We start from the raw sequence: 21175 nt of genomic DNA on the forward strand, positions 1-21175 counted from the left end.
AGTTAATTCTAAAATAGAAATAATAGAAATTATTCGAAATTATTGCAGCCAATTAATTATATATTCCCTTTGGCTTTCGGCTTTCAATCGACGAGTCGAGATTGGGCATGCAAATCTCCAAGCGATTACAAATAATCGGCCATTAATCAAATTAAATGTCAATGCAATCTGAACTGCATAAGCTACTTGCAATTATCAGCTCATTTGCGCAAATATAGTAGCATGTGTGTGAGTGTGCATGCATAAGGAGGCCAGGTGCACTTGCAACAATGACAATGCAACATCTTCGCAAATTCCCACAGACATCACCAGTTGACTTGAATATGCCCCAAAGACGTGCAAGTCAAGTTAGCGACACGTGCTTCAACTATGCATGTGAACAGCTGTGGCACGCACACACACGCACACATACGCTCTCAACCACACACACACACGCTTGCCTGGTGCACTGCCGTCAGTTATCTGCTCTTCAAATGATTGTGGGAAATCCCCAACTGCTCTTGATGTGTACGCGTCTTGGTGTTGTTGCAGACAGCCGAAGGCCGCAAGACTACAGTTATTAGCGTTGCCACAAGTTGATTCAACAACAACAGCAATAACAACAAAAAACACAATGAGATCAGGCAAACGAATAGTGTATGCGTTTGGTTAAGAGCGACCGCCAACAGCTGTGCCACATCAGTGTCAGCGCGCAAACCGTTGCACTAACGGTAAAGTGGGTATGTTGAGGCAATCTGTCAATCAGCCGGTTGGGCGAGAGCAAGCCACTGATGCGTTTAATAATATTATATTGTGCCAACTGGGAAGCAGTCGAGTGATAAATCAGTTTCCACTTGTTGTTGGCAATCGAAAGTATTTAATGTCACGAATTAAATAACTGTACAAGTAGAATTCCTGCAGAATTGTTCGACATTTCATCATGGAAAGTCTTACGCCTGAACAATGTTTACAAATCGTCTTTTCAAGAAAATTCTCGTGCTGTAAAAAATTTGTTCTGCGCGCTTCGCTCAACTTATGGTCAACATAATCGGCCTATTCGTAACACCATCACCCATCTTGAGACCCAGCCTTTGTTATTTGATAATATTCCGACCGAATAGATCATGTCCATTTTACGTCGAGATCTTGAACTGAAAGCCTACAAAATACAGCTTGTGCGAGCATTGACGACGTTGGCCCTTAAGCGACATTTTCGAGTCAAATTTTGCTCTGCGATGAGGCCCATTTCTGGCTCAATGGGTATGTAAACAAACAAAATTTCCGCATTTGGGGAAATCAACCCAAAAAGATTCAAGAGCTGCCTTTTCATCCACATCAACGATTTGGTGTGGTTTTTAGGACAGTGGAATCGTGGGTCCATATATTCTCAAAACTGATGCCGGTGTAATATCATATTATCATTAGACTTTTCCTGTGGCGGCCAATATTTGAGAGATATAATCTTCAAAATAAAAATGGCAAAGAATGTTCTTTGGAATGATGATAAATTATCCTCATAATTTTAAAGCTTCTGTGCTTTTTCTTTAAAAAAGTAGAGAATCTCGAAATGTATCTTCTACTCATATGTTGGGATGCCTTAAATTGATAAATTCGGATTAAAACCTTTTCTCTACATACTATACATACATAAAAGAGATCCCCCATTAACGTTACCATATAAAAGATATCTTATAACATATAATTTTTGGATACACAATAGTTTAATGCCACTTTTACCACAGTAAATGAGAGAAAAAGTTCAACACATGCGTGGGAATATAAGGAAAAAATACTAGGTAGATTAGTAAAACATTAAAGAAATTGAAATTCAAAACAAATTGATTTTTGGTACGTCTGTATAAAAACACAAAGGCACCACGTAATGTTCACCGTCTCGTCAAATGATGCCTAGGTCATTTGATACTGGTTTCGACTCTTTTTAAAGCTTTTTATAATAGCCGCCGCTATCGGTTGGTAAGGGCAAATGTTTGAGTTGTTTTTCTATCATAAATACATAATATTTATATTACATCTTACAACAGTTTATGCTAAACTAAACCTACTAACTAACCTCCAAACCATACTTTGCTAACTAACATTCAGTTTCCTGTGTGCAAGAAAACATAAGAAAATAATTTAAACTCGTTTTTCTACCCAAACGTCTCACCCTGTCGAACTGACTAAGGGGAATCCACCATATCCGCGTTTTATTTAATATGCTCTCGTCTACAAAAAATAAACATTTTTCAAATGATTGGTGTGATATGAGTTTGGCCTTTCTTCCATAGGCGAGTAATATTTGTTGAATTCCCCGAAAATGGAGCATTGATATGTGTTACAAACAAATATTTATGATTTTGCTGCAAGTTTTCTGATGTTTTCGGGAGTATAATTTTATAAAGCATTAAAAATAAAATCACTCTTTTGAAGTTTCCGATTCTTTAAAAAGCAAATACTTATGTAAAAGTCATACTTTTATTTACAATTTTTCGAAATTCATATCTACATGGGTCAATAGTCCGTCTGCAGTTCGTGGCCGTGCTATGTCGCATAGTGTTTTCTATCTTCAGAGCGCCCAAACGTAGCTTAGGCAAAAAACTTCTCTTAGATTTTGTCTGTACTTATGGCTATGGAGAAGTCTAGGGATTCAAGATTTTTACTGAACTCTATTATTTGGATAACCAATAATACCATAATTTACTTTCCGGAATAGTTATTGAAGTTTTAAGACGCGTGTAGGTAAATAGTTCCAAAAAAGTATTTAATAGTATCTCCTGTTTTAACTTGAACCGTACCCCCATGTGGAAAATATCAGTTTTTTCTGGCCATTCTACATAAGGTCTTCATATATTATTAATAAGAGCCATCTTTTACGTGAATAAAAGATACAAACCACATAAGAAAGTTTATTTGAGAGAGTTTTCCAACCATATCTTTGTAGTTGGTCGGCTGTTTAGAGCGCAAAAACATCAATGTTAAGTGTTCTTGAACGCAGTCACGTTTGCTGGTTAAAATTCCTTCAGTAACTGGGATAAGCGAGTATAAAAAGTATTCCCAAAAATTTTTGGAAAACTCCGAGAACAGTTCCACATAACGTTTTCGTAACCGTTATGCCGATACTTAATTTATTTAATGGCTCGTTATTTGCAGCAAATTAGTAAGCTTGTGTTAATATTAAATTAAAAAAGTAAAAATGAAATTTAAAGTAAAAATATGTGTAGCCGGGTAAAAGAAGTACGTAGTTGCCACCTGTCTTTAAATGCTTTTATTTTTGACAATATTATTTAATTGTGCTTTTACAATTGGTTAAGGATATGCATAACTGGCTTAAACTAATGTTTAAGTAAAAACGGTGTTGCCACACTTTTTAAATATTCAAATTAAACAACAACACTAGAGTATGCTTTGCTGAAGACAAAAGTGGTTGTCCAATTTTTATTAATATTTTCATTTAAATGTATTTCTAGCGAGATAAAAAATAGGGTGCTGCCACCTGTTTTTCTATGCATTTTTTTTTAAATAATACTAAATTGAAATATGACTCAAGCAGCTTCACGACTTCCGGTCTTTGACCAAGTATCCTCTGGGTAGCCTAAGAACATCCGTTTGAAGGCGAGCTAACGTGAGAAGGCGAAACATCCCCTGCATAGGGTTGTGCGCTGGGTTTGGGACCCGCCACGTAAAAAAACACCCCCAATGAAAAAGCAAACACAGCCTCGGATGAGAGACCCCCCCTTTTGATGACGATCATGGCAAACGAAATAAGGACTATGATTTGAGGGCATGCACCTGGAATGTCCGGTCCCTTAATTGGGAAGGTGCCGCTGCCCAGCTGGTAGATGTCCTCGTAAAGATAAAGGCTGACATCACCGCCGTCCAAGAAATGCGATGGACGGGACAAGGACAGAGACGAGTAGGTCCTTGTGATCTTACTACTAAAGGAGCGCAAGTTTGGTGTTGGATTCGTGGTGGGAGAGAGACTCCGTCGCCGAGTACTATCATTCACTCCGGAGAATGAACGTCTAGCCACAATCCGCATCAAAGCGAGGTTCTTCAACATATCGCTGATTTGCCCCGCCCAACGCCCGACGGAAGAGAAGGACGATGTGACCAAAGATGCTTTTTATGAGTGCTTGGAGCGCACTTATGAGAGATGCCCCCGCCACGATGTCAAAATTGTGCTTGGCGACTTCAACGCCAGGGTGGGCAAAGAAGGTATCTTTGGCACTACGGTCGGTAAATTCAGCCTCCACGAGGAAACATCCCCAAATGGGTTGAGGCTGATCGACTTCGCCGGGGCCCGAAATATGGTTTATCTGTAGTACTAGATTCCAGCATAAGAAGATACATCAAGCTACCTGGCTGTCTCCACGGATCGAAAAACCACCAACCAGATCGATCATGTTGTGATAGACGGAAGACACGTCATCCCGTGTTTTAGATGTGCGTGCGCTCCGAGGTTCTACTCGGACCACTATCTTGTTGCAGCCAAATACGCAACCGCTTCTGCGCATCAAAAAACGAACGTCAACAAACACAAGGAAGGTACGACGTCGAGAAGCTGCAATTACAACAGACAGCCGAAACGTTTTTCTACTCGGCTTGCACTCCTGCTCTCTGAGAGCACTCGTCAACAACTCGGTATAAGGGAACTGTGGGACGGCATTTCAAACTCCTTACGTACAGCTGCCAACCCGAAACCATTGGTTTTTCGGAAAGTGCAAAAGAACAAGCTGGTACGACGAGGAGTGCCGTGTCGTAGCGGAGAGAAAACAGACTGCCTACCTCGCAACGTTACGATCGACCACAACACGTGCGGGATGGGATAGATACCGAGAGTTGAAGAGAGAAGCGAGACGCATTTGCAGACAGAAAAAGAGAGAAGCCGGAATGCGTGAGTATGAAGAGCTTGATAAGCTGGCCGACAGGGGTAATGCTCGAAAATTCTACGAAAAAATGCGGCGACTTACAGAAGGTTTTCAAGACCGGAGCATACTCCTGTAGAACCCCCAAAGGTGATCTAGCCACCGATGCCCAGAGCATATATACTTAGATTATGGAGGGAACACTTCTCCAGCCCTGCTGAATGGCAGTGAACACATAGCACCAGGAGAAGGCGAAACCCGATACCCCAATCGATGACGATGGAGCAGACGTTCCATTGCCCGACCATGGACGAAGTTCGAATAGCAGATTGCCCGCCTGAAGAACAACAAAGCGGCAGGGGCAGACGGATTGCCGGCCGAGCTATTCAAACACGGCGGCGAAGAACTGATAAGGAGCATGCATCAGCTTCTTTGCAAAATATGGTCGGATGAGAGCATGCCCAACGATTGGAATTTAAGTGTGCTATGCCCAATCCATAAAAAAGGAGACCCCACAATCTGCGCCAACTACCGTGGGATTAGCCTCCTCAACATCGCGTACAAGGTTCTATCGAGCGTATTGTGTGAAAGATTAAAGCCCACCGTCAACAAAACTGATTGGACCTTATCAGTGTGGCTTCAGACCTGGAAAATCAACAACCGACCAGATATTCACCATGCGCCCAAATCTTGGAAAAGACCCGTGAAAGGAGAATCGACACTCACCACCTATTCGTCGATTTCAAAGCTGCTTTCGATAGCACGAAAAAGGAGCTGCCTTTATGCCGCAATGTCTGAATTTTGGTATCCCCGCAAAACTAACACGGCTGTGTAAACTGACGTTGAGCGGGACCAAAAAGCTCCGTCAGGATCGGGAAGGACCTCTCCGAGCCGTTCGATACCAAACGAGGTTTCAGACAAGGCGACTCCCTATCGTGCGACTTTTTTTTTTCAATCTGCTGCTGGAGAAAATTATTAGAGCTGCAGAACTGAACCGAGCAGGTACAATCTTTTATAAGAGTGTACAGCTGCTGGCGTACGCCGATGATATTGATATCATCGGTCTCAACACCCGCGCCGTTTAGTTTCTGCTTTCTCCAAACTGAACAAGGAAGCAACGCAAATGGGTCTGGCAGTGAACGAGGGCAAGACGAAATATCTCCTGTCATCAAACAAACAGTCGTCGCACTCGCGACTTGGCACTCACGTCACTGTTGACAGTCATAACTTTGAAGTTGTAGATAATTTCGTCTATTTAGGAACCAGCATTAACACCACCAACAATGTCAGCCTAGAAATCCAACGCAGGATTTACTCTTGCCAACAGTGCTACTTCCGGACTAAGTAGGCAATTGAGAGCAAAGTCCTCTCTCGACGAACAAAAACCAAACTCTATAAGTCGCTCATAATTCCCGTCCTGCTATATGGTGCAGAGGCTTGACGATGACACAACGGATTGAGTCGACGTTGCGAGTTTTCGAGAGAAAAGTTTCTGCGGAAGATTTATGGTCCTTTGCGCGTTGGCCACGGCAATACCGCATCCGATGGAACGATGAGCTGTACGAGATATACCGATATTGAGATAGTTCTGCGAATTAAAAAGACAGCGGCTACGCCGGCTAGGTTATGTCGTCCGAATGGATGAAAACACTCCAGCTCCGAGAGTATTCGGCGCAGCACCCGCCCGGGCAAGCAGAGGAAGAGGAAGACCTCCACTCCGGTGGAAGGACCAAGTGGAGAAGGACCTGGCCTCGCTTGGAATATCCAATTGGCGCCACGTAGCGAAGAGAAGAAACGATTGGCGCGCTGTTGTTGACTCGGCTATAATCGCGTAAGCGGTGTCTACGCCAGTAAGAAGAAAGAAGAAATTGAAAAATTAATACTAGTTGGTGGTTTAAAAATTTGTATATTAGCTCACGCTGATGTTTTAGTTAGAGTGGAGTTGCCACATTTTTCCAATATCTCAACGAATAGCTATAAAAAAAATAAAAAATAGTGTGATGTAAACATTAGAAGCCTGTTTTTTTAGAAAATTTTGAAAAGAGAACTTTCTATGTGATGTTGCCACCTGATTTGAAATACTTTTAATATTTCTTCTGCAATAAATTAAAAATGTAGGGCCTACACAAAAGCTATTGCCCCACATTTATTGATATTTGAAATGTAAAAATATGTGTAGATAATTAAAAAATGAGTAGTTGCCACCTGTTTTTAAATTAAGTTTTTGAAAATAATGTCAAACAGAAGAATTAATGTTAGTTGAGGGTACAATTTGTTGATATCCGAATATTAGCTCACTGTGCTATTTAAGTTAGAACGGTGTTGCCATATTTTCCCAATATCTAAACGAATATCTAACAAAAAATAAATTTGTGTAAAGCAAACAATCAATGCTTATTTTTAAAGAAAATTTAATAAAAAATTTGGCTATGTGATGTTGCCACCTGATTTGAAATACTTTTAGTATTTCTTCTGCAAGAAATTATAAATATAGGGCTCTCGCAAAAACTAGTAGTCAACCAATTATTTATATTCACACGGGGAAATATACAGTTATAGTCTGATAAAGAAATGCGATTGTGCCACTTATTTTGAAATGCATTTTTTGGAAAATAATATTAAATTGAATAATTACAATTTGTTGAATGTGTAACAAACTGAATATGGAAAGAAGATAATATTTGAGCTAGAACGGTGTTGCCACACTTTTTTATTACCTGAACTACAATTTATTAAAAAAATAATTACTAAGCATTGAATTTTAGAAAAAAAAATTATGATGTTGCCATCTGAAATAAAATACCTCGAATGTCATTCTGCAATTAATTATATACGCGCGTGATTATTAAATAGATAATTAAGTAATCATTAATATCTCCTCTCTGAACTTAAAAATTAAATGAGCATTTGGAAACGTATCAATAATAATGTTTTTTAAGCTAAAAAGAATTCAAAATATTTGTGAAAAACTTCGAAAAATTCATGCCGTTTATGCGTTGCCACATTTTTGTGTAATTTTTCATTTTTATATACCGTTATTTCTATGCTTAAAAGCAGCTGCAACTGAAATAGTTTTCCGTTGTGTGCCACAAGCACTAACTAAGCTAATAAGTGGCTTTTAATATATACACATACTAATACATATGTATACATATATACACACACGCTAGTTTATTGCCGCTTCGCAAAGCGTAACTGCTTCTGCAGCAGGTAAAAGAACAACAATAACAAGCGATATCATTTAAAATTTGAACAGTTGCCAACAATGTTGCAAGCACAGCTGACACAAACACGCAAATTTGTGGACACCGACAACAATAACAAGAACATCAACTATATTATAGGTGAGGAAGCAATAACAGTTATAATAACAATAGGAAACAACAACAACAACAAGAGCGAGTTGTGGCAACAGACAAGTGTGCAACAAGAGTACGAAGAGAGTTCATTGCGCGTATTGCCGCGGGCGGTGACGTTGTATGTGTTTGCTAAGTGCTCGCCTGTGTACGGCGGGGCGTATGAGCAACGCATAGCAATTATATCGCATTTTTGTATGTTTGTTGTTCTTGTATGCCTGTGTGTGCATGCAAATCGTGCGAATTATTGGTTGAAAAACAATTTAGACACGTGTGTGTTCATACTGTGGTATCCAATATCTAGTTTACTGGCAGCGACTTTGTTTTCAGAAACAGCTGAACAATCAAATAAATGGCACACAGATAGTTTTGTGATAGAGGATTAAGATATTAAATGTTGATATGACTTTTTGTGGCAGTAAAAAAGTTTACTAGTTTCGTAGAAATGTATGCGTTGGCGAACGAAAGTCGAACTATAATTAAGCTGTCATCAGCATTTATTTAATGATTTTATGAGTTTTGGGACTTTTACTGCTTATAAATGTTAATATAAGAAACTTGTGAACAAATTTTGGGTGATTAGCACTCTGGATAGTGCACTCTAACCATATATGTATATTAGTTTGTTTTTTTTTTTTTACTGAACTATTAATTTTTTTAAGTCCCGTCACGAAATTTTCCTTGGAAATACCCTAAAAAAATTTCCTGAAAATTTTACCTCCTAATATTCGAAATTCTTGGAAATATCGGGTTAAGAGCCCCGTATTACCTCGCCGGTCTGAGTTAACGACTTTGTTTCACTGGGCACTTTTGTAGAGTGAATAATTCTGTGAAATATGCGTCTAAAGTCAAAGTGATGCCATAAAATACCTCTGATCTGTAGGACTTTAAAGATAAAAACTCACGATTGTAGCGTATTTCCTATGGAAAATTTTTACAGGCCTTGATCCAGTTCTTAAAGTTAATATTAAGGGCTAAAATTTTCAAAGAAATTTTTTTAGGTAATTTCCAAGGAAATTTACTGACGAGACTGAAAAAAATTAAAAAGTTCAATAAAAAAAAACACCCTAATGTATATGAATTTAAGATCAATAAAAAAAAAACACCCTAATGCACATGAATTTAAGAAAAGAGTATTAAACCAGTTTGTTCAAATTGCTCAAGGAAAACAGCGTTGTGCTGCGTTTGCTTTCTTAAGGGGCACAACTAATGGCACAGTCTAGAAAAAAAACGATTTTTAAGAAGAGAAAACAAAACTACTGTGTAAATTATTTCAAGATAACAGGGGCTAGACTTACACAAAGTATTTTTACAATACACAATAAAATAGTTGAAGTAAATTATTAAATATTAGTTGACTTATATGCGATCTTCGACGACACATTCTATGAATGAAAGCTAAAAACATCTCTATCGGATGATATTGTCCATACCTACGATTGAAAAATATCTAAAAATTGACAAAATGCCCGGCGTCTTAAAAACAAATTTAACTCTACCAAATATTTTATTCGCTTTTTGCGAAAATTTGATATTTAAATATAAAAAAAACATAGTAAAACACATTTTTTGCAAAATTCGATTTTTTATGCAACTTAGTTGCCTTCAAGGGTAATAAACTGATATATATAGCGACCCTTCAACTTTTCAATACCATTTTTGTAGTACGATTTGTCCTTTGTTTCAAAATATGCCTCAATTTTGGCGATCACTTTTTCATTAGGCGAAAATGTCTTCCCAGCAAGCATTTTTTTGAGGTCCGACAAACGGAAAAAGTCGCTGAGGGCCAGATCTGGGAAATATGGCTGATACGGAAGCAATTCAAAGCCCAAGTCATAGAATTTGGTCATTTCATTGAGATGTGTCACTGTGCATTGTCTTGGTGCACTTGCTTTTTCTTCAAATGCGGCCGTTTTTGACGATTTCGTCTTTCAAACGGTCCAGTAACACTATGTAATAGTCGCTGTTTATTGTCCGTGCTTCCTTTTTCAAGACAAACAATAAAAATGATATGACATATGGACTAAATCTAGTATCGTCATCTGAGTGATCGTTCGGGGACTTTTTAATTGACCTGTTGTGTACAGTACATATGATCAGATCATTTGTCTCCTAGCAATCACTCAAGTAAATTTGAAGAATTAATTTAAGTGTCTTGAAAAATTAGGTTGAAATACCTTTTCTAGGTTATATGCAAAACAATTAGCGTTTCCTTCGTCACTTCGAGCCCAATTTGCACTCAACTCTCGTATAGGCATGTTGTAGTCGTCTTCACGGACTTTTGGGTTTTCCAAAGGGAATTTTGCTTACTGAACTTTCTTTATATATATTTCAGTGTTGAATTATTCCTCGCATTTAAACGCTTTTTTCGTTTATGTGCAGCAGATTCAATTGAAACTGAGTGGAAGGGGAGCTATTTATTTGCCATTCTCGCTTCTCTATTAGTGATTTTTCTGAGACCAAGCGGGTTATAGTTTTTGTATTGTGTTGCTAAGACAGCTGCCTTAGTTATTATATCATCGAGTTCTCTTATGTTTTCGTTAACATCTCTTCCTGTATTTATTTTGTACTCAATATTAATGTGGCTTCTCACACATTTTTTATGTTTTAAATAGTAATATTTAACATCGCATTATTTTAATCATAAGTTAACAAATTTGGGATAGTCCCCACATCAGCCAAGAAAAAAATTTTTCAATCTCATTTGGAGTAACCTAGAAGGGTTAGTGTTCTACCAATTTTTCTATAAAGAAAACGTGCCACTGATAATTTCATAAGTGTATGGAATGCAGGAAGAAGATGTAATTCAATGTTGGGTGGTTGGCCTTATGTATGATAGCCTATCCGTAGTCCAGTGAAATTATATTAGGATGTGGATTAAAGGAGCTCTCAAAAGCTTCGATGTTTCGCTCACGATTTACTATAAGTAGATCTCTTAGAAGCTTTGAAATGAAGAAAGAAAAGTGCATAGTGCATAGTTTAGTGCCACTCCTACCACAGGCGGGCCTAAGTAACCGGAACGGACCTGAATTTTTATCTGCCAAGGCCAAACAACAAGAGCCTTATTAAATCGTTCATGGGCTCAACTTCAATTTAAACTCACAGCTAATTTTCACATTTGTCAACATTTTGGAAACTTGAAAACTATTCAGACACTCTAAGATTTTGAAACCGATTAACTTAGTTTTCCAAGGTTCCTATATTTCAGTGGTTTAATTTCGGCAAGATTTAGTTTTGTAAACTACCACGACTTTAGGACTGAATTTGCAAATGCATCATAAAAACGAATATGACTCAACAAATTCAATTGGTTTATAAGCAAATTTATTCAAGCTGAAGTCAAGCACTTTATACAAGTATGGCAATAACTAAAGTACTTAGCTCGCCATTAAAACCTTCCTACTTTATCTTCAAGTGCTAATATATTAGAGCGCTTAAAATATAATCTAAATTTTATCTCAGCATAAACTTTTTATTACCCCATTTCAGCTAAATCAACAATCTCATATATCAGCTCATAAATCTATATATGTATGTATTTTCATATCTACTCCAACATAATCCACACACCTCCGCTTGCACTGCATATGCTTGAGTATGCATACGACTAATATGCTGCCAAAAACTTTGCACATGCACCCGAAGACAGCAACGAGTTACTAAAATTGTGCAAACTTTACCTAAACCACTAAATCAACAAAGCGCAGTTGGCTGCCGGAGAGACTTGCTCCCATTTGGTGAAATAGAATTTTAAGTTCAGTTATTTGGTAATTGATGCATGCATCCTCATACCAGCGGTGACAACAACCACTAATAACAATGAACACAAAAATATATTTTATTGCGAATGCAAAACGAGTGTTGTTGCAGTGGGAGCCGCAAAAACTAGAACATGAACTAAAGCAGTTTAGAAATAATTTTAGTCTAATAATAATTTAGCTGAAGAAATGTATTTATGAATGAGTTTGTGTGTTGAGTGGTTCGATTTTTGAGAGCGGGAGTAGCATTTGGCGGTCGGAGCTGTGAAGCTTGGCTAAAATATTATAAGTTACTGCAAAGAAAAGATCGTATGAAGTTCTTGTAAAAGAAGCCCTTTAAGTTCCAAAGAATAATAATTTTTTAAATAAGTTTTTTGCACAGACTTAGAACATGTTGATTCAAAGGGAGCCGAAAAAAATCTAATAATCGCGTATCCTGATAATGTTGCCTAACAGATTGTAGATTTCCAGTTGGCCAGTTTTGGGCTAGTCGTTTTAAAGGCGAAGTTTTTAGGGATCATTCGAGATTTCTTCGTCAGCTTTTGAGATATCTGAATGGAACTTAATACTTAGACATTTTTATGTCATCTTGATAATTTCTCGAAATTGGTCAGATCGGATAACTATATCACATATCTGGCTTAGATAGATAGATAGATAATTAAATGAGGATTGTCTCACGACCTAAGATCTATTGTGCCCTCTCCTAGGTCACAACGACTCACTAAGCCCCAATATAATGACAAATTCCAATATACTGCAATAGAGAGAGTGTGATCCCAATTTGAAAACACGAATCCAAGGGCCGTTATCCTGCGTCCACAGACTGGTGTGCAGTCAATTAGCAGGTCTTCTGTGGTTTCAGGTACAAAGATCTAGGCCTTTATTATATTAGTGATTTTTGAGCTTACAATGGCAAAGGTAGAAAGAGACAAGTAGCCTTAGTTTGTCCCTAGGGATGTCTCTGCCTTACAATACTTTCTTAGGTAAAGTGGTTCAGAACGATCCAGAAGACATTTACAACATACACAATTTTATAGAAAATAAATCAAGCCGTTCTACCAGACTGGCTCGGAAAAAATAAAAATACGCCAAATTTCGTAGCTGAAAAATTAAGTTGGCGAAGACATAAAAGAAGAAGGGAAAGAGAAGCAGAGTTATATAAGTGGAAAGAGATATGTGTAGGTATAGAAGAAGGTAGAGGGGAGGCAGAAGTAAAGAGAGAGTAAAATAAAGGCCCACGACGGTCTTGTCTACATAACCGAAACGGATTCGGATTATTTTTATCCGGCCAAAACATGCATATTGGCAAAATTCTGCTGCTACAACAACAGAGAGTAAGATTGAGGTACATAGGTACATCATGAGTCAGATAGAGACTTAGAAAACATTTGTAGAAATATTGAAAGAGATTGACATATCTGAGATGTCTTATAAAAAATATGGGTGGGTCATCTAACGTTTTAAATTTCGAAGATAGGGCGTAAAAGATTGAGTGTAGCGTTTGCTGTATGGCACATAGCGCAGTCCTGCTAGAACCAAATGTTGTCCAAGTCTTCCTCTTCAATTTGCTTGAAGAAAAATTCGGTTAACATTGCGCGATATCGCTTCATTCATCATATCATATCATATTCTTCATTGTCGAAGAAAAATGGGCCGATGATTTCACCAGACCAAAACCGCACCATACAGTGATTCGTGCTGGGTGCATTGGCTTCTCGACGATTACGTGCGGGTTTTCTGTGTCCCAAATGTGACAATTCTGCTTGTTAACGTAACCATCGAGGTGGAAATGAGCCTCGTCCGAAAAGATGATTTTTCGGTGACTTGACCATCCTCGGTCAAACGATCTTCTGCCCAATCTGCGAACTGTAGAATAGTGAAAAGCGACCCATTTCGTAAATTTTAGACCTTTTACTGAATGTCTGTCACTTTCCGAATGGTATTTGACGTTTCCAATGTCGAAATATAGATAATTCAAATTTAAAACGTTAGATGGCCCACCTTATACGTTGGAGGATAAACGAATAGTTAAGGTATTCATCTTTAAGTGAGTTTTTTTTATGAAATCGGCTAATTTGTTATTGAAACGAAAAAACTGAAAAAAGAAATCGAATGCAAAACGAAAATCACTTTCATACATAATAACCAATTTATAATTATTTCATAACAAAACTCAAATCGTGTTTCAATATAAGTGGTTTCTATTATATCGTTTTTCTTTCGCCTGTAAACTTATGAAAAGCGATGTTACGTTATTTACATTTATCTTTATTTATTTATATGATGTGCTGTATCAGACCCAATATCAGAGTACTGCTTAGATTGATTATACCATCTGCCATAGAAAATAAAGCTTTTTGATATTTGATCTGTGACATAATTGTTTTCAAGCGGAGTTTGTTGAGCTCAAATTCAGCAATTTTAAAAAAGTTGAAAATTCTCAGCTTCATTTTAAATCTAGACATTTGAAAGCAATTTATCTCTTTCTTTTCTTGCATTAAATATTAGAGAATATCATCTTTAATTGTCATTTCAAGAAATAATACCATAAAATACAGCGTGCGTATGAAATTTTAAGAAGCAAGCTGTTACAGAATATTTGCTTAAAAGTAATTATTCATAAATTCTAAAAGCACAGTATATGATTTTAATATTTCATTAATATTATTGCAATATTGTGAATTATTAGTTTCCACTTCGTCTTGGCCGCAAAACAACTTACTACAAATTATTACTCATACGCAGTGTACCACCAAGAGTGTTAAATAATTACTACAGCAGAAATGCATATGAATATTTGTTTTTGTTGCTTTTGCTACAAAAATAAAATCAATATTTATAAGTTAATGCGTTCTTATGTATGCATGTATGGGTGTATGTATATATGTATGTGTGTATATGTTTGTAAAGCAGTCAGTGGTGAAATCAAGTAAAAATTCATTTGCAATGGCAAAGTAAGCGACTAACGTCTAAATGACCGAGCACGTCAGCAGACCCAATGAATTGATCGATTATGAAAAAGTAAGTAGAAATAATGCAGTTTTGCTACTTTTTGTCTGTGTGGGTATTATATAGGAATTTTGAGATATAGACTGTTTATATGAATATTAGGGTGAGCTAAAAAGCAACATTTAAATTTCCATATTTTTCAATTCTTCTACCGTGAACAGTATTATAAACGTTTTAAATATACGATTTGTTGAATTAAAAAAAAAATACTGGTTAAGATTTCTTTTGGAAATTCTGTGTGACGTAATAATCTGAGGTAAATGTTAGAAAAGTAAGGGTATTTTTAATAAAAAAAATAAGTTGATATGTTTGCTTTGGAGGTATATTTTCGTAACCTGAACAAGGTATAAAAAAAAGTTTGCCACGAAGAAGAAATCTTCGGAGATTTTATTAAGTATATATAAATGATCAGCTTGGCCTGTATGTTTGTGTATACGCAAACTAACTCCCAGTTTTTAAGATATCGATCTGAAAATTTGCCCTCGTTCTTTTTTCCTCAAAGAGCTGTTCATTGGTCGGAACCACCGATATCGGACCACTATAGCATATAGCTACCATAGAAACTGTCTGATCGGAATCAAGTGCTTATAGGGAAAAGTTTTTCGTTTGACGAGATATCTCCACGAAATTTTGTAAAGGTAATTGTCTAAGATAATTATACAATCGCTGAAGAAATTGTTCAGATCGGTTTACTATAGCATATAGCTCCCATACAAACTGATCGATAAAAATCCAGTTTTTGTATGGAAAACTTTTTTGTTTTAAGAGATATCTTTACAAAATTTGGCTTAGGTTGTTATCTAAGGCAACTCTACATTATCTCTAGAAAATATATAAATTGGACCAATATAGCATATAGCTGCCATATAAACTAAATGGTCGGTATAAAGTTCTTGTATGGCAAAGTTTTTTGTTTTAAGAGATATCTTCAAAAAAATTGGTGTGGATTATTATTTGAAGCAAAGATAAAATCTATGAAGAAATCGTTTAGATCGGATCACTATAGCATAGAGCTGCCATACAAACAAATCGATTTAAATACAGTTCTTGTATGAAAAACTTTTTCATTTGAGATTAAATCTTTAGAAAATTTTGCATAAACTATTATGTGAGGGAACTCTAATATATATGCAAAAATTAGCCAGATCGGATTACTATATCATATAGCTGTTAAGCAAACTGGCCGATCGAACTAAAGATAAGATATTTGTATAGCCTTTTATACCATTTGTAATGCAACTGTGTAGATTATTTTAACGGGTTTTTATCGGCTCCGCTGAATACATAAATTCGTCAAGTCAGTTTTAGGCTCACCCTAATGCATGTATAGAATAAAATATATAAGAAATAGTTTACTTTTTTCTTACAAAAATATGCATGTTAAAGCCATTAGTGCTATGTATGTGTTTGTAAGATGCCTATATATACATATGATTATATATACATATATGTATATTTATATGTATATGTATATTTGTATATAAGAGACCATCTGTTTTAACACACACCAACACCCGGTTAGGAGGTCAACGCAAATACCAAGCACCTCAACTAAATATTAATCGAGCGCATTAAAAATAGAAGCACTATTATAGTGGTCGCATACTAGTTGTTGCAGTTGTTGTAATAGTAAAAGCGCTTAGCTTCACTAGCAACAGTAGGCGGATGTATATACATATGTACCTATGCAGATGAGTTATATTACACCCACGTTACAATAAGTGCTTATTTTGTAATTGTTGTTGCCATTTAGCTGCGCTTGCGGTGAGTTCGGCGCCTGGCGTTATTAATACAAAATTCATGCCAATCGCTGAGCACCACGCGCTAATCACTTTGCAATGCCGTTACCGGCGTTACATCTCTTGCCCATAAATGGCAGCAGAGTGAGGAAAGGGTAACGGAACAAAAACAAAAACAAAAACCGAAAGAAAAACAAATAGCAAAAAGTGCGGCAAAGTACTCGAAGTGAAGTCGCTCACATATGCAAGCACATCCGCATTAATTTGCACACAAGTGTGTGTATGTGTGTTTGTTGTTATGCAGGTCAAGGCCACTAAGGTTGGCCGAGCAAGCCAGCAGGCAGCCAACGTAGCCGCCTGACAGCCATTGGGTGCAATTTAAATTTGTTTGTGCCCTCGAATAACGGCACAATCGATGTAACCCAATCATATGTGCGAGTCACAGGCTGCTACACATACACATATGTACATACGCACGCACACACATGAAAATGGTTTTGCCCTTTTGATTGTCATACGAATTTAATTTCCTGACATATGAAAACAAATGCGGCAGGCAACCAAACTGTTTATGTGCCACAATTTGTGGCAATAAGTGAAAGCGAATTGAATTTCATGGAGTTTTTCAAATAGCTTGAGCACCTTTCTCTTTTTCTTGTGAAAGCCGAGCATTGCCGGAAGACCATGCGAAGCTATAATACCTTTTTCACATACGCACACATATACATACAGCCTCACATATTCATAGAAGTGTCCATACAAAGCGCCACAAAGTTTTCACGTTAAAGCATATATTTTTCCGGCGCTGACAGCCTTAAAGAACTTTCGAGTAAAGGTTCGCTTTTGAAAGCGTCTCCCCGCTTGTGTGCCGCCGAAAACTGTAAAAGCGGAAATAAAGCAAAAAGCTACCTTTTCAGGGTTATTACACGCTGCGTGTGTGTGTGTATTGGTAAAGGCGTTGAAAGCCTACTCTTGCATTACTGTTTGCTTTGTGTGTGTGTCTATGTGTGTATGCTGAAAAGGACATATTCAAAGATTTGGCTCAATGTCATTATATGAATAAAATAAGGTTCAATCAAATGTGGCTAGGCAATGTCAAATGGAAAATCACAACAAAGAGACACAAATACACATGCATACTGAGTTACAAATGTGTGTGTTATTTAAGCTATAAACGATGGAAAGCAATGTCAAGGGTTTTTTGGTAGGCAACAAAATTTGGGGAAAATCAAAATGGTGACTAGAAATTAATAAAAATAAAAACAAAATAGAAAATGTTAACTTCGACTGCAACGAAGCTATAATACTCATCGCAAGTGCATTTGATATCTTTTCAAAAAAAAAAAAAATTTCCATACAAGAGCTTGAGAGACAATCTTCCTTCACTACTTAACTTCTATATTAAATGATTTGCCTGTACTTCTAAGAAAATAAGTCAAGAGACCCAATCTTAGTTTGTTAAAGACTTGGAGAATCAAAAAAGATTTGCATGGATGTCCTATCTCACCTCCATTCAGATAATTTTGACATGTTGGACAGACAAAATATTTAACTTTATTACCTAAGACAGAAACCAGTTAGAGTTAATATTATTGAAAGCACTCGCGTCTTAGTGAGTGCAGGACGCACCCTCGAAAAGTAGCTGCTTTCCTTGCGATCTCATCATCCTTGCAGTTTCAATGTTTCTGCTAAGATACCACCACAAAATCATATTCAAGAAATATATCGATTAAGTCATTTGCAAGTGTAAAGCAATTTATAACTTGTTTAGTACACTCGGTTAGTAACGGGTGATTTTTTTGAGGTTAGGATTTTCATGCATTAGTATTTGACAGATCACGTGGGATTTCAGACATGGTGTCAAAGAGAAAGATGCTCAGTATGCTTTGACATTTCATCATGAATAGACTTACTAACGAGCAACGCTTGCAAATCATTGAATTTTATTACCAAAATCAGTGTTCGGTTCGAAATGTGTTTTATCGACAAATTTTGTTCAGCGATGAGGCTCATTTCTGGTTGAATGGCTACGTAAATAAGCAAAATTGCCGCATTTGGGGTGAAGAGCAACCAGAAGCCGTTCAAGAACTGCCCATGCATCCCGAAAAATGCACTGTTTGGTGTGGTTTGTACGCTGGTGGAATCATTGGACCGTATTTTTTCAAAGATGCTGTTGGACGCAACGTTACGGTGAATGGCGATCGCTATCGTTCGATGCTAACAAACTTTTGTTGCCAAAAATGGAAGAACTGAACTTGGTTGACATGTGGTTTCAACAAGATGGCGCTACATGCCACACAGCTCGCGATTCTATGGCCATTTTGAGGGAAAACTTCGGACAACATTCATCTCAAGAAATGGACCCGTAAGTTGGCCACCAAGATCATGCGATTTAACGCCTTTAGACTATTTTTTGTGGGGCTACGTCAAGTCTAAAGTCTACAGAAATAAGCCAGCAACTATTCCAGCTTTGGAAGACAACATTTCCGAAGAAATTCGGGCTATTCCGGCCGAAATACTCGAAAAAGTTGCCCAAAATTGGACTTTCCGAATGGACCACCTAAGACGCAGCCGCGGTCAACATTTAAATGAAATTATCTTCAAAAAGTAAATGTCATGAACCAATCTAACGTTTCAAATAAAGAACCGATGAGATTTTGCAAATTTTATGCGTTTTTTTTTTTTAAAAAGTTATCAAGCTCTTAAAAAATCACCCTTTATTTAAGCATAGGCTTGTTCTCAATTAATATAATATACTACATACCAACTATATGAATGTAACTGCCAGCAAAATATCAGCTCTATCCCTTTACGAAAAAGCTACAATTGTTTAAAAGCAACTGGCATTGACACACCGTTGAAGAAACTCACGTATGTCTGTCCGACAGCAATTTTGCAATACCCAAGTACCATTTCAAAGAAATACACTTCAAAGGAGAGTAGTACAAGCTTAGTTCTGTTTTCACTTAACCAATGAGCTATGAGTGTTGGTGAGCTTTATTTTTTTTTGTATATGACTACCAAGAATAGCATAAAGTGGACAATGACTTAGCCAAATTTCTTTACCTGGAATATTTCCTGTCAGTGCTGTACGGCCGACGAAATCAATATTTTCAACAACAGAAAGAGATTGTTTCCTATTTGACTTCGAAACAGGTCTATCCAATGATTCACACAATAAACTGTACTAATAACATACCTACTTCTATGGCGAGCATTTTGGGCGATAAATAGACGGTTGGAAAGTTGGTTGATTTGAGCCCAATTTCTCACAAAAATAGGATTCTTGCAATTTAATATGATTTTGTTTTTCATTGAGTTATAAAAGCAGCTATGTTCGAGTGTAAACGAACATTTCACTGTTGCAACTTATCAAGATCAAAACCTGGGTAACCTTAAGGTGCAAGCAAGCCAGAGGATCGTAATCCAAACAATATTATAGATATATGTACATTAGGGTGTTTCTTTTTTTGGAACTATTAATTTTTTTCTGTCCCATCACGAAATTTACTTGGAAATACCCTAAAAAAAATTCCCTGAAAATACCCTAAAAAAATTCCCTGAAAATTGTAGCCCTTAAGATTAACATTAAGAATTGGACCAAGGCATGTAAAGATTTTCCATATAAAATACACTACAATCGTGAGTTTTTATCCTTAATTTCCTACAGATCAGAGGTATTTTATGGCATCGCTTTGACTTTAGACGCATATTTCTCAAAATTGTTCACTCTACAAAAGTGCCCAGTTGAACAAAGTCGTAACTCCCACCGGAGAGGTAGTACGGGGCTCTACACACAATTTTTTCTCGAATTTCGCATTTTTTTGTATATATCTCGTAAATGGCAGGAGCTATAGAAAAAACGTACATGACGAATTTATAGGAAATTTGATTTGCTATAAAAAAGGTCCGAGGTCAAAATCGCTATCATTAATGCTTCTCGAGAAATTCAGCTTTTTAAGTAAGCTTGTATGCAATTTTCATAGATTTTTTAATACATACCATCTATAAAGATGGGAAGATTTATGTTAGCTATATAGGAAATTAGATACATGAGTGTTAGACAAAATTTTCGCCCAATCCTATTCATTATATATATAGTTTATAAGCTGTTATGAGTAAGATTTATTAAGATAACTCACATTTTAGCCGATATACTCGTACTTGTATGTCAGGAAGAGAGTCTATCCAAATTTTCATTATATATTTCACACAGTTACCGATATTTTATATATGTTGTTATATGGGAAAAGAGTGGGATTCTTATATGATTTCATCCACTTTCACACTATCAATAAGAGTTCTTATAATATTTGCTCTAAGTGAAATTGGTGTTGTAGCTTTAGTGGCTTATTTCCATGAAACCAATTAGAGGATGGGACCACACCCACTATTTTTAAAATTATGCCGCTTATTATTGCGATCGCCTGCGCCAAATTACAGTTATATTTCCTAATTTAATGCTT

At 36.8% G+C, this 21175-nt stretch overlaps 1 protein-coding gene across 1 annotated transcript in view; it reads right to left on the reverse strand.

Moving 5' to 3' along the window:
- The window catches only part of LOC105221978 (uncharacterized), a 136986-nt gene that overhangs the window by 12691 nt on the left and 103120 nt on the right, over window positions 1-21175 (reverse strand). The gene's annotated exons all lie outside the window — the stretch shown is intronic.

Source organism: Bactrocera dorsalis, chromosome 3 (genome assembly GCF_023373825.1).
Source record: "Bactrocera dorsalis isolate Fly_Bdor chromosome 3, ASM2337382v1, whole genome shotgun sequence".
Classification (NCBI taxonomy): Eukaryota; Metazoa; Arthropoda; class Insecta; order Diptera; family Tephritidae; genus Bactrocera; species Bactrocera dorsalis.